A 12,034-nucleotide genomic window follows, 5' to 3' on the forward strand; every position below is an offset into this window, starting at 1 on the left:
CATTTAAATGCCTTAGAGATAGGTTAAATTCATCTATAAGAATGATTCTGGATCAATTCCATTGAGAGTTTTTCAAAGTTTATCGCGTTTTTTAATCGCGATGGTTACCAGTCCAAATTCGTAGATCAAAAATATCAATGGCATAGAGATAGGTTCAATTCATCTATTTGAATGATTCTGGATAAATTTCATTGCGAGTTTTTCAAAGTTTATCGCGCTTTTTTATTCGCGATGGTTACGAGTCCAAATTCAATGAACAAACATTTCTATCACTTTGAAGTGATTTTCTATTCATCCATTGGGACTGGGAGGGTAATTTTTCATTTTTGAATGTCAACGGCCATATCACGTAGAACGCACCTGGTCTCGTCAGCTCCCAGAAGTTAAGTTACGTCGAGTCCCGTTAGTACTTGGAAGAGTGACCGCTTGGGAATACGGGATGTCGTTGGCGATGAATAGTTTGTTTTCAATAACAAATTTCTTGAAATTTTTTTTCAATCACGATGGTTACCAGTCCAAATTCGTAGATAAAACATTTAAATGCCTTAGAGATAGGTTAAATTCATCTATAAGAATGATTCTGGATCAATTCCATTGAGAGATTTTCAAAGTTTATCGCGTTTTTTAATCGCGATGGTTACCAGTCCAAATTCGTAGATCAAAAATATCAATGGCATAGAGATAGGTTCAATTCATCTATTTGAATGATTCTGGATAAATTTCATTGCGAGTTTTTCAAAGTTTATCGCGCTTTTTTATTCGCGATGGTTACGAGTCCAAATTCAATGAACAAACATTTCTATCACTTTGAAGTGATTTTCTATTCATCCATTGGGACTGGGAGGGTAATTTTTCATTTTTGAATGTCAACGGCCATATCACGTAGAACGCACCTGGTCTCGTCAGCTCCCAGAAGTTAAGTTACGTCGAGTCCCGTTAGTACTTGGAAGAGTGACCGCTTGGGAATACGGGATGTCGTTGGCGATGAATAGTTTGTTTTCAATAACAAATTTCTTGAAATTTTTTTTCAATCACGATGGTTACCAGTCCAAATTCGTAGATAAAACATTTAAATGCCTTAGAGATAGGTTAAATTCATCTATAAGAATGATTCTGGATCAATTCCATTGAGAGATTTTCAAAGTTTATCGCGTTTTTTAATCGCGATGGTTACCAGTCCAAATTCGTAGATCAAAAATATCAATGGCATAGAGATAGGTTCAATTCATCTATTTGAATGATTCTGGATAAATTTCATTGCGAGTTTTTCAAAGTTTATCGCGCTTTTTTATTCGCGATGGTTACGAGTCCAAATTCAATGAACAAACATTTCTATCACTTTGAAGTGATTTTCTATTCATCCATTGGGACTGGGAGGGTAATTTTTCATTTTTGAATGTCAACGGCCATATCACGTAGAACGCACCTGGTCTCGTCAGCTCCCAGAAGTTAAGTTACGTCGAGTCCCGTTAGTACTTGGAAGAGTGACCGCTTGGGAATACGGGATGTCGTTGGCGATGAATAGTTTGTTTTCAATAACAAATTTCTTGAAATTTTTTTTCAATCACGATGGTTACCAGTCCAAATTCGTAGATAAAACATTTAAATGCCTTAGAGATAGGTTAAATTCATCTATAAGAATGATTCTGGATCAATTCCATTGAGAGTTTTTCAAAGTTTATCGCGTTTTTTAATCGCGATGGTTACCAGTCCAAATTCGTAGATCAAAAATATCAATGGCATAGAGATAGGTTCAATTCATCTATTTGAATGATTCTGGATAAATTTCATTGCGAGTTTTTCAAAGTTTATCGCGCTTTTTTATTCGCGATGGTTACGAGTCCAAATTCAATGAACAAACATTTCTATCACTTTGAAGTGATTTTCTATTCATCCATTGGGACTGGGAGGGTAATTTTTCATTTTTGAATGTCAACGGCCATATCACGTAGAACGCACCTGGTCTCGTCAGCTCCCAGAAGTTAAGTTACGTCGAGTCCCGTTAGTACTTGGAAGAGTGACCGCTTGGGAATACGGGATGTCGTTGGCGATGAATAGTTTGTTTTCAATAACAAATTTCTTGAAATTTTTTTTCAATCACGATGGTTACCAGTCCAAATTCGTAGATAAAACATTTAAATGCCTTAGAGATAGGTTAAATTCATCTATAAGAATGATTCTGGATCAATTCCATTGAGAGTTTTTCAAAGTTTATCGCGTTTTTTAATCGCGATGGTTACCAGTCCAAATTCGTAGATCAAAAATATCAATGGCATAGAGATAGGTTCAATTCATCTATTTGAATGATTCTGGATAAATTTCATTGCGAGTTTTTCAAAGTTTATCGCGCTTTTTTATTCGCGATGGTTACGAGTCCAAATTCAATGAACAAACATTTCTATCACTTTGAAGTGATTTTCTATTCATCCATTGGGAAAGGGAGGGTAAATTTTCATTTTTGAATGTCAACGGCCATATCACGTAGAACGCACCTGGTCTCGTCAGCTCCCAGAAGTTAAGTTACGTCGAGTCCCGTTAGTACTTGGAAGGGTGACCGCTTGGGAATACGGGATGTCGTTGGCGATGAATAGTTTGTTTTCAATAACAAATTTCTTGAAATTTTTTTTCAATCACGATGGTTACCAGTCCAAATTCGTAGATAAAACATTTAAATGCCTTAGAGATAGGTTAAATTCATCTATAAGAATGATTCTGGATCAATTCCATTGAGAGTTTTTCAAAGTTTATCGCGTTTTTTAATCGCGATGGTTACCAGTCCAAATTCGTAGATCAAAAATATCAATGGCATAGAGATAGGTTCAATTCATCTATTTGAATGATTCTGGATAAATTTCATTGCGAGTTTTTCAAAGTTTATCGCGCTTTTTTATTCGCGATGGTTACGAGTCCAAATTCAATGAACAAACATTTCTATCACTTTGAAGTGATTTTCTATTCATCCATTGGGACTGGGAGGGTAATTTTTCATTTTTGAATGTCAACGGCCATATCACGTAGAACGCACCTGGTCTCGTCAGCTCCCAGAAGTTAAGTTACGTCGAGTCCCGTTAGTACTTGGAAGAGTGACCGCTTGGGAATACGGGATGTCGTTGGCGATGAATAGTTTGTTTTCAATAACAAATTTCTTGAAATTTTTTTTCAATCACGATGGTTACCAGTCCAAATTCGTAGATAAAACATTTAAATGCCTTAGAGATAGGTTAAATTCATCTATAAGAATGATTCTGGATCAATTCCATTGAGAGTTTTTCAATGTTTATCGCGTTTTTTAATCGCGATGGTTACCAGTCCAAATTCGTAGATCAAAAATATCAATGGCATAGAGATAGGTTCAATTCATCTATTTGAATGATTCTGGATAAATTTCATTGCGAGTTTTTCAAAGTTTATCGCGCTTTTTTATTCGCGATGGTTACGAGTCCAAATTCAATGAACAAACATTTCTATCACTTTGAAGTGATTTTCTATTCATCCATTGGGACTGGGAGGGTAATTTTTCATTTTTGAATGTCAACGGCCATATCACGTAGAACGCACCTGGTCTCGTCAGCTCCCAGAAGTTAAGTTACGTCGAGTCCCGTTAGTACTTGGAAGAGTGACCGCTTGGGAATACGGGATGTCGTTGGCGATGAATAGTTTGTTTTCAATAACAAATTTCTTGAAATTTTTTTTCAATCACGATGGTTACCAGTCCAAATTCGTAGATAAAACATTTAAATGCCTTAGAGATAGGTTAAATTCATCTATAAGAATGATTCTGGATCAATTCCATTGAGAGATTTTCAAAGTTTATCGCGTTTTTTAATCGCGATGGTTACCAGTCCAAATTCGTAGATCAAAAATATCAATGGCATAGAGATAGGTTCAATTCATCTATTTGAATGATTCTGGATAAATTTCATTGCGAGTTTTTCAAAGTTTATCGCGCTTTTTTATTCGCGATGGTTACGAGTCCAAATTCAATGAACAAACATTTCTATCACTTTGAAGTGATTTTCTATTCATCCATTGGGACTGGGAGGGTAATTTTTCATTTTTGAATGTCAACGGCCATATCACGTAGAACGCACCTGGTCTCGTCAGCTCCCAGAAGTTAAGTTACGTCGAGTCCCGTTAGTACTTGGAAGAGTGACCGCTTGGGAATACGGGATGTCGTTGGCGATGAATAGTTTGTTTTCAATAACAAATTTCTTGAAATTTTTTTTCAATCACGATGGTTACCAGTCCAAATTCGTAGATAAAACATTTAAATGCCTTAGAGATAGGTTAAATTCATCTATAAGAATGATTCTGGATCAATTCCATTGAGAGTTTTTCAAAGTTTATCGCGTTTTTTAATCGCGATGGTTACCAGTCCAAATTCGTAGATCAAAAATATCAATGGCATAGAGATAGGTTCAATTCATCTATTTGAATGATTCTGGATAAATTTCATTGCGAGTTTTTCAAAGTTTATCGCGCTTTTTTATTCGCGATGGTTACGAGTCCAAATTCAATGAACAAACATTTCTATCACTTTGAAGTGATTTTCTATTCATCCATTTGGAAAGGGAGGGTAAATTTTCATTTTTGAATGTCAACGGCCATATCACGTAGAACGCACCTGGTCTCGTCAGCTCCCAGAAGTTAAGTTACGTCGAGTCCCGTTAGTACTTGGAAGGGTGACCGCTTGGGAATACGGGATGTCGTTGGCGATGAATAGTTTGTTTTCAATAACAAATTTCTTGAAATTTTTTTTCAATCACGATGGTTACCAGTCCAAATTCGTAGATAAAACATTTAAATGCCTTAGAGATAGGTTAAATTCATCTATAAGAATGATTCTGGATCAATTCCATTGAGAGTTTTTCAAAGTTTATCGCGTTTTTTAATCGCGATGGTTACCAGTCCAAATTCGTAGATCAAAAATATCAATGGCATAGAGATAGGTTCAATTCATCTATTTGAATGATTCTGGATAAATTTCATTGCGAGTTTTTCAAAGTTTATCGCGCTTTTTTATTCGCGATGGTTACGAGTCCAAATTCAATGAACAAACATTTCTATCACTTTGAAGTGATTTTCTATTCATCCATTGGGACTGGGAGGGTAATTTTTCATTTTTGAATGTCAACGGCCATATCACGTAGAACGCACCTGGTCTCGTCAGCTCCCAGAAGTTAAGTTACGTCGAGTCCCGTTAGTACTTGGAAGAGTGACCGCTTGGGAATACGGGATGTCGTTGGCGATGAATAGTTTGTTTTCAATAACAAATTTCTTGAAATTTTTTTTCAATCACGATGGTTACCAGTCCAAATTCGTAGATAAAACATTTAAATGCCTTAGAGATAGGTTAAATTCATCTATAAGAATGATTCTGGATCAATTCCATTGAGAGTTTTTCAAAGTTTATCGCGTTTTTTAATCGCGATGGTTACCAGTCCAAATTCGTAGATCAAAAATATCAATGGCATAGAGATAGGTTCAATTCATCTATTTGAATGATTCTGGATAAATTTCATTGCGAGTTTTTCAAAGTTTATCGCGCTTTTTTATTCGCGATGGTTACGAGTCCAAATTCAATGAACAAACATTTCTATCACTTTGAAGTGATTTTCTATTCATCCATTGGGACTGGGAGGGTAATTTTTCATTTTTGAATGTCAACGGCCATATCACGTAGAACGCACCTGGTCTCGTCAGCTCCCAGAAGTTAAGTTACGTCGAGTCCCGTTAGTACTTGGAAGAGTGACCGCTTGGGAATACGGGATGTCGTTGGCGATGAATAGTTTGTTTTCAATAACAAATTTCTTGAAATTTTTTTTCAATCACGATGGTTACCAGTCCAAATTCGTAGATAAAACATTTAAATGCCTTAGAGATAGGTTAAATTCATCTATAAGAATGATTCTGGATCAATTCCATTGAGAGATTTTCAAAGTTTATCGCGTTTTTTAATCGCGATGGTTACCAGTCCAAATTCGTAGATCAAAAATATCAATGGCATAGAGATAGGTTCAATTCATCTATTTGAATGATTCTGGATAAATTTCATTGCGAGTTTTTCAAAGTTTATCGCGCTTTTTTATTCGCGATGGTTACGAGTCCAAATTCAATGAACAAACATTTCTATCACTTTGAAGTGATTTTCTATTCATCCATTGGGACTGGGAGGGTAATTTTTCATTTTTGAATGTCAACGGCCATATCACGTAGAACGCACCTGGTCTCGTCAGCTCCCAGAAGTTAAGTTACGTCGAGTCCCGTTAGTACTTGGAAGAGTGACCGCTTGGGAATACGGGATGTCGTTGGCGATGAATAGTTTGTTTTCAATAACAAATTTCTTGAAATTTTTTTTCAATCACGATGGTTACCAGTCCAAATTCGTAGATAAAACATTTAAATGCCTTAGAGATAGGTTAAATTCATCTATAAGAATGATTCTGGATCAATTCCATTGAGAGTTTTTCAAAGTTTATCGCGTTTTTTAATCGCGATGGTTACCAGTCCAAATTCGTAGATCAAAAATATCAATGGCATAGAGATAGGTTCAATTCATCTATTTGAATGATTCTGGATAAATTTCATTGCGAGTTTTTCAAAGTTTATCGCGCTTTTTTATTCGCGATGGTTACGAGTCCAAATTCAATGAACAAACATTTCTATCACTTTGAAGTGATTTTCTATTCATCCATTGGGACTGGGAGGGTAATTTTTCATTTTTGAATGTCAACGGCCATATCACGTAGAACGCACCTGGTCTCGTCAGCTCCCAGAAGTTAAGTTACGTCGAGTCCCGTTAGTACTTGGAAGAGTGACCGCTTGGGAATACGGGATGTCGTTGGCGATGAATAGTTTGTTTTCAATAACAAATTTCTTGAAATTTTTTTTCAATCACGATGGTTACCAGTCCAAATTCGTAGATAAAACATTTAAATGCCTTAGAGATAGGTTAAATTCATCTATAAGAATGATTCTGGATCAATTCCATTGAGAGTTTTTCAAAGTTTATCGCGTTTTTTAATCGCGATGGTTACCAGTCCAAATTCGTAGATCAAAAATATCAATGGCATAGAGATAGGTTCAATTCATCTATTTGAATGATTCTGGATAAATTTCATTGCGAGTTTTTCAAAGTTTATCGCGCTTTTTTATTCGCGATGGTTACGAGTCCAAATTCAATGAACAAACATTTCTATCACTTTGAAGTGATTTTCTATTCATCCATTGGGACTGGGAGGGTAATTTTTCATTTTTGAATGTCAACGGCCATATCACGTAGAACGCACCTGGTCTCGTCAGCTCCCAGAAGTTAAGTTACGTCGAGTCCCGTTAGTACTTGGAAGAGTGACCGCTTGGGAATACGGGATGTCGTTGGCGATGAATAGTTTGTTTTCAATAACAAATTTCTTGAAATTTTTTTTCAATCACGATGGTTACCAGTCCAAATTCGTAGATAAAACATTTAAATGCCTTAGAGATAGGTTAAATTCATCTATAAGAATGATTCTGGATCAATTCCATTGAGAGTTTTTCAAAGTTTATCGCGTTTTTTAATCGCGATGGTTACCAGTCCAAATTCGTAGATCAAAAATATCAATGGCATAGAGATAGGTTCAATTCATCTATTTGAATGATTCTGGATAAATTTCATTGCGAGTTTTTCAAAGTTTATCGCGCTTTTTTATTCGCGATGGTTACGAGTCCAAATTCAATGAACAAACATTTCTATCACTTTGAAGTGATTTTCTATTCATCCATTGGGACTGGGAGGGTAATTTTTCATTTTTGAATGTCAACGGCCATATCACGTAGAACGCACCTGGTCTCGTCAGCTCCCAGAAGTTAAGTTACGTCGAGTCCCGTTAGTACTTGGAAGAGTGACCGCTTGGGAATACGGGATGTCGTTGGCGATGAATAGTTTGTTTTCAATAACAAATTTCTTGAAATTTTTTTTCAATCACGATGGTTACCAGTCCAAATTCGTAGATAAAACATTTAAATGCCTTAGAGATAGGTTAAATTCATCTATAAGAATGATTCTGGATCAATTCCATTGAGAGATTTTCAAAGTTTATCGCGTTTTTTAATCGCGATGGTTACCAGTCCAAATTCGTAGATCAAAAATATCAATGGCATAGAGATAGGTTCAATTCATCTATTTGAATGATTCTGGATAAATTTCATTGCGAGTTTTTCAAAGTTTATCGCGCTTTTTTATTCGCGATGGTTACGAGTCCAAATTCAATGAACAAACATTTCTATCACTTTGAAGTGATTTTCTATTCATCCATTGGGACTGGGAGGGTAATTTTTCATTTTTGAATGTCAACGGCCATATCACGTAGAACGCACCTGGTCTCGTCAGCTCCCAGAAGTTAAGTTACGTCGAGTCCCGTTAGTACTTGGAAGAGTGACCGCTTGGGAATACGGGATGTCGTTGGCGATGAATAGTTTGTTTTCAATAACAAATTTCTTGAAATTTTTTTTCAATCACGATGGTTACCAGTCCAAATTCGTAGATAAAACATTTAAATGCCTTAGAGATAGGTTAAATTCATCTATAAGAATGATTCTGGATCAATTCCATTGAGAGTTTTTCAAAGTTTATCGCGTTTTTTAATCGCGATGGTTACCAGTCCAAATTCGTAGATCAAAAATATCAATGGCATAGAGATAGGTTCAATTCATCTATTTGAATGATTCTGGATAAATTTCATTGCGAGTTTTTCAAAGTTTATCGCGCTTTTTTATTCGCGATGGTTACGAGTCCAAATTCAATGAACAAACATTTCTATCACTTTGAAGTGATTTTCTATTCATCCATTTGGAAAGGGAGGGTAAATTTTCATTTTTGAATGTCAACGGCCATATCACGTAGAACGCACCTGGTCTCGTCAGCTCCCAGAAGTTAAGTTACGTCGAGTCCCGTTAGTACTTGGAAGAGTGACCGCTTGGGAATACGGGATGTCGTTGGCGATGAATAGTTTGTTTTCAATAACAAATTTCTTGAAATTTTTTTTCAATCACGATGGTTACCAGTCCAAATTCGTAGATAAAACATTTAAATGCCTTAGAGATAGGTTAAATTCATCTATAAGAATGATTCTGGATCAATTCCATTGAGAGATTTTCAAAGTTTATCGCGTTTTTTAATCGCGATGGTTACCAGTCCAAATTCGTAGATCAAAAATATCAATGGCATAGAGATAGGTTCAATTCATCTATTTGAATGATTCTGGATAAATTTCATTGCGAGTTTTTCAAAGTTTATCGCGCTTTTTTATTCGCGATGGTTACGAGTCCAAATTCAATGAACAAACATTTCTATCACTTTGAAGTGATTTTCTATTCATCCATTGGGACTGGGAGGGTAATTTTTCATTTTTGAATGTCAACGGCCATATCACGTAGAACGCACCTGGTCTCGTCAGCTCCCAGAAGTTAAGTTACGTCGAGTCCCGTTAGTACTTGGAAGAGTGACCGCTTGGGAATACGGGATGTCGTTGGCGATGAATAGTTTGTTTTCAATAACAAATTTCTTGAAATTTTTTTTCAATCACGATGGTTACCAGTCCAAATTCGTAGATAAAACATTTAAATGCCTTAGAGATAGGTTAAATTCATCTATAAGAATGATTCTGGATCAATTCCATTGAGAGTTTTTCAAAGTTTATCGCGTTTTTTAATCGCGATGGTTACCAGTCCAAATTCGTAGATCAAAAATATCAATGGCATAGAGATAGGTTCAATTCATCTATTTGAATGATTCTGGATAAATTTCATTGCGAGTTTTTCAAAGTTTATCGCGCTTTTTTATTCGCGATGGTTACGAGTCCAAATTCAATGAACAAACATTTCTATCACTTTGAAGTGATTTTCTATTCATCCATTTGGAAAGGGAGGGTAAATTTTCATTTTTGAATGTCAACGGCCATATCACGTAGAACGCACCTGGTCTCGTCAGCTCCCAGAAGTTAAGTTACGTCGAGTCCCGTTAGTACTTGGAAGAGTGACCGCTTGGGAATACGGGATGTCGTTGGCGATGAATAGTTTGTTTTCAATAACAAATTTCTTGAAATTTTTTTTCAATCACGATGGTTACCAGTCCAAATTCGTAGATAAAACATTTAAATGCCTTAGAGATAGGTTAAATTCATCTATAAGAATGATTCTGGATCAATTCCATTGAGAGTTTTTCAAAGTTTATCGCGTTTTTTAATCGCGATGGTTACCAGTCCAAATTCGTAGATCAAAAATATCAATGGCATAGAGATAGGTTCAATTCATCTATTTGAATGATTCTGGATAAATTTCATTGCGAGTTTTTCAAAGTTTATCGCGCTTTTTTATTCGCGATGGTTACGAGTCCAAATTCAATGAACAAACATTTCTATCACTTTGAAGTGATTTTCTATTCATCCATTGGGAAAGGGAGGGTAAATTTTCATTTTTGAATGTCAACGGCCATATCACGTAGAACGCACCTGGTCTCGTCAGCTCCCAGAAGTTAAGTTACGTCGAGTCCCGTTAGTACTTGGAAGAGTGACCGCTTGGGAATACGGGATGTCGTTGGCGATGAATAGTTTGTTTTCAATAACAAATTTCTTGAAATTTTTTTTCAATCACGATGGTTACCAGTCCAAATTCGTAGATAAAACATTTAAATGCCTTAGAGATAGGTTAAATTCATCTATAAGAATGATTCTGGATCAATTCCATTGAGAGTTTTTCAAAGTTTATCGCGTTTTTTAATCGCGATGGTTACCAGTCCAAATTCGTAGATCAAAAATATCAATGGCATAGAGATAGGTTCAATTCATCTATTTGAATGATTCTGGATAAATTTCATTGCGAGTTTTTCAAAGTTTATCGCGCTTTTTTATTCGCGATGGTTACGAGTCCAAATTCAATGAACAAACATTTCTATCACTTTGAAGTGATTTTCTATTCATCCATTGGGACTGGGAGGGTAATTTTTCATTTTTGAATGTCAACGGCCATATCACGTAGAACGCACCTGGTCTCGTCAGCTCCCAGAAGTTAAGTTACGTCGAGTCCCGTTAGTACTTGGAAGAGTGACCGCTTGGGAATACGGGATGTCGTTGGCGATGAATAGTTTGTTTTCAATAACAAATTTCTTGAAATTTTTTTTCAATCACGATGGTTACCAGTCCAAATTCGTAGATAAAACATTTAAATGCCTTAGAGATAGGTTAAATTCATCTATAAGAATGATTCTGGATCAATTCCATTGAGAGTTTTTCAAAGTTTATCGCGTTTTTTAATCGCGATGGTTACCAGTCCAAATTCGTAGATCAAAAATATCAATGGCATAGAGATAGGTTCAATTCATCTATTTGAATGATTCTGGATAAATTTCATTGCGAGTTTTTCAAAGTTTATCGCGCTTTTTTATTCGCGATGGTTACGAGTCCAAATTCAATGAACAAACATTTCTATCACTTTGAAGTGATTTTCTATTCATCCATTGGGACTGGGAGGGTAATTTTTCATTTTTGAATGTCAACGGCCATATCACGTAGAACGCACCTGGTCTCGTCAGCTCCCAGAAGTTAAGTTACGTCGAGTCCCGTTAGTACTTGGAAGAGTGACCGCTTGGGAATACGGGATGTCGTTGGCGATGAATAGTTTGTTTTCAATAACAAATTTCTTGAAATTTTTTTTCAATCACGATGGTTACCAGTCCAAATTCGTAGATAAAACATTTAAATGCCTTAGAGATAGGTTAAATTCATCTATAAGAATGATTCTGGATCAATTCCATTGAGAGATTTTCAAAGTTTATCGCGTTTTTTAATCGCGATGGTTACCAGTCCAAATTCGTAGATCAAAAATATCAATGGCATAGAGATAGGTTCAATTCATCTATTTGAATGATTCTGGATAAATTTCATTGCGAGTTTTTCAAAGTTTATCGCGCTTTTTTATTCGCGATGGTTACGAGTCCAAATTCAATGAACAAACATTTCTATCACTTTGAAGTGATTTTCTATTCATCCATTGGGACTGG

General features: G+C 35.9%; 22 pseudogenes; all 22 read left to right on the forward strand.

Annotated features, from left to right (window-relative positions):
- The first annotated feature begins 332 nt into the window (after window positions 1-332).
- On the forward strand, window positions 333-451 carry LOC124335342 (annotated as a pseudogene).
- Window positions 452-865: 414 nt separating this feature from the next.
- Window positions 866-984, forward strand: LOC124335344 (annotated as a pseudogene).
- Window positions 985-1,398: 414 nt separating this feature from the next.
- On the forward strand, window positions 1,399-1,517 carry LOC124335346 (annotated as a pseudogene).
- A 414-nt stretch (window positions 1,518-1,931) lies between these two features.
- LOC124335347 lies at window positions 1,932-2,050 on the forward strand (annotated as a pseudogene).
- A 414-nt stretch (window positions 2,051-2,464) lies between these two features.
- Window positions 2,465-2,583, forward strand: LOC124332135 (annotated as a pseudogene).
- A 414-nt stretch (window positions 2,584-2,997) lies between these two features.
- LOC124335348 lies at window positions 2,998-3,116 on the forward strand (annotated as a pseudogene).
- Window positions 3,117-3,530: 414 nt separating this feature from the next.
- LOC124335349 lies at window positions 3,531-3,649 on the forward strand (annotated as a pseudogene).
- A 414-nt stretch (window positions 3,650-4,063) lies between these two features.
- On the forward strand, window positions 4,064-4,182 carry LOC124335350 (annotated as a pseudogene).
- Window positions 4,183-4,596: 414 nt separating this feature from the next.
- LOC124332146 lies at window positions 4,597-4,715 on the forward strand (annotated as a pseudogene).
- Window positions 4,716-5,129: 414 nt separating this feature from the next.
- On the forward strand, window positions 5,130-5,248 carry LOC124335351 (annotated as a pseudogene).
- Window positions 5,249-5,662: 414 nt separating this feature from the next.
- Window positions 5,663-5,781, forward strand: LOC124335352 (annotated as a pseudogene).
- A 414-nt stretch (window positions 5,782-6,195) lies between these two features.
- LOC124335353 lies at window positions 6,196-6,314 on the forward strand (annotated as a pseudogene).
- A 414-nt stretch (window positions 6,315-6,728) lies between these two features.
- LOC124335354 lies at window positions 6,729-6,847 on the forward strand (annotated as a pseudogene).
- Window positions 6,848-7,261: 414 nt separating this feature from the next.
- On the forward strand, window positions 7,262-7,380 carry LOC124335355 (annotated as a pseudogene).
- Window positions 7,381-7,794: 414 nt separating this feature from the next.
- On the forward strand, window positions 7,795-7,913 carry LOC124335357 (annotated as a pseudogene).
- Window positions 7,914-8,327: 414 nt separating this feature from the next.
- Window positions 8,328-8,446, forward strand: LOC124335358 (annotated as a pseudogene).
- Window positions 8,447-8,860: 414 nt separating this feature from the next.
- Window positions 8,861-8,979, forward strand: LOC124335359 (annotated as a pseudogene).
- A 414-nt stretch (window positions 8,980-9,393) lies between these two features.
- LOC124335360 lies at window positions 9,394-9,512 on the forward strand (annotated as a pseudogene).
- Window positions 9,513-9,926: 414 nt separating this feature from the next.
- Window positions 9,927-10,045, forward strand: LOC124335361 (annotated as a pseudogene).
- Window positions 10,046-10,459: 414 nt separating this feature from the next.
- LOC124335362 lies at window positions 10,460-10,578 on the forward strand (annotated as a pseudogene).
- A 414-nt stretch (window positions 10,579-10,992) lies between these two features.
- LOC124335363 lies at window positions 10,993-11,111 on the forward strand (annotated as a pseudogene).
- A 414-nt stretch (window positions 11,112-11,525) lies between these two features.
- LOC124335364 lies at window positions 11,526-11,644 on the forward strand (annotated as a pseudogene).
- The last annotated feature ends 390 nt before the right edge of the window (window positions 11,645-12,034 follow it).

Source organism: Daphnia pulicaria, chromosome 3 (genome assembly GCF_021234035.1).
Source record: "Daphnia pulicaria isolate SC F1-1A chromosome 3, SC_F0-13Bv2, whole genome shotgun sequence".
Classification (NCBI taxonomy): Eukaryota; Metazoa; Arthropoda; class Branchiopoda; order Diplostraca; family Daphniidae; genus Daphnia; species Daphnia pulicaria.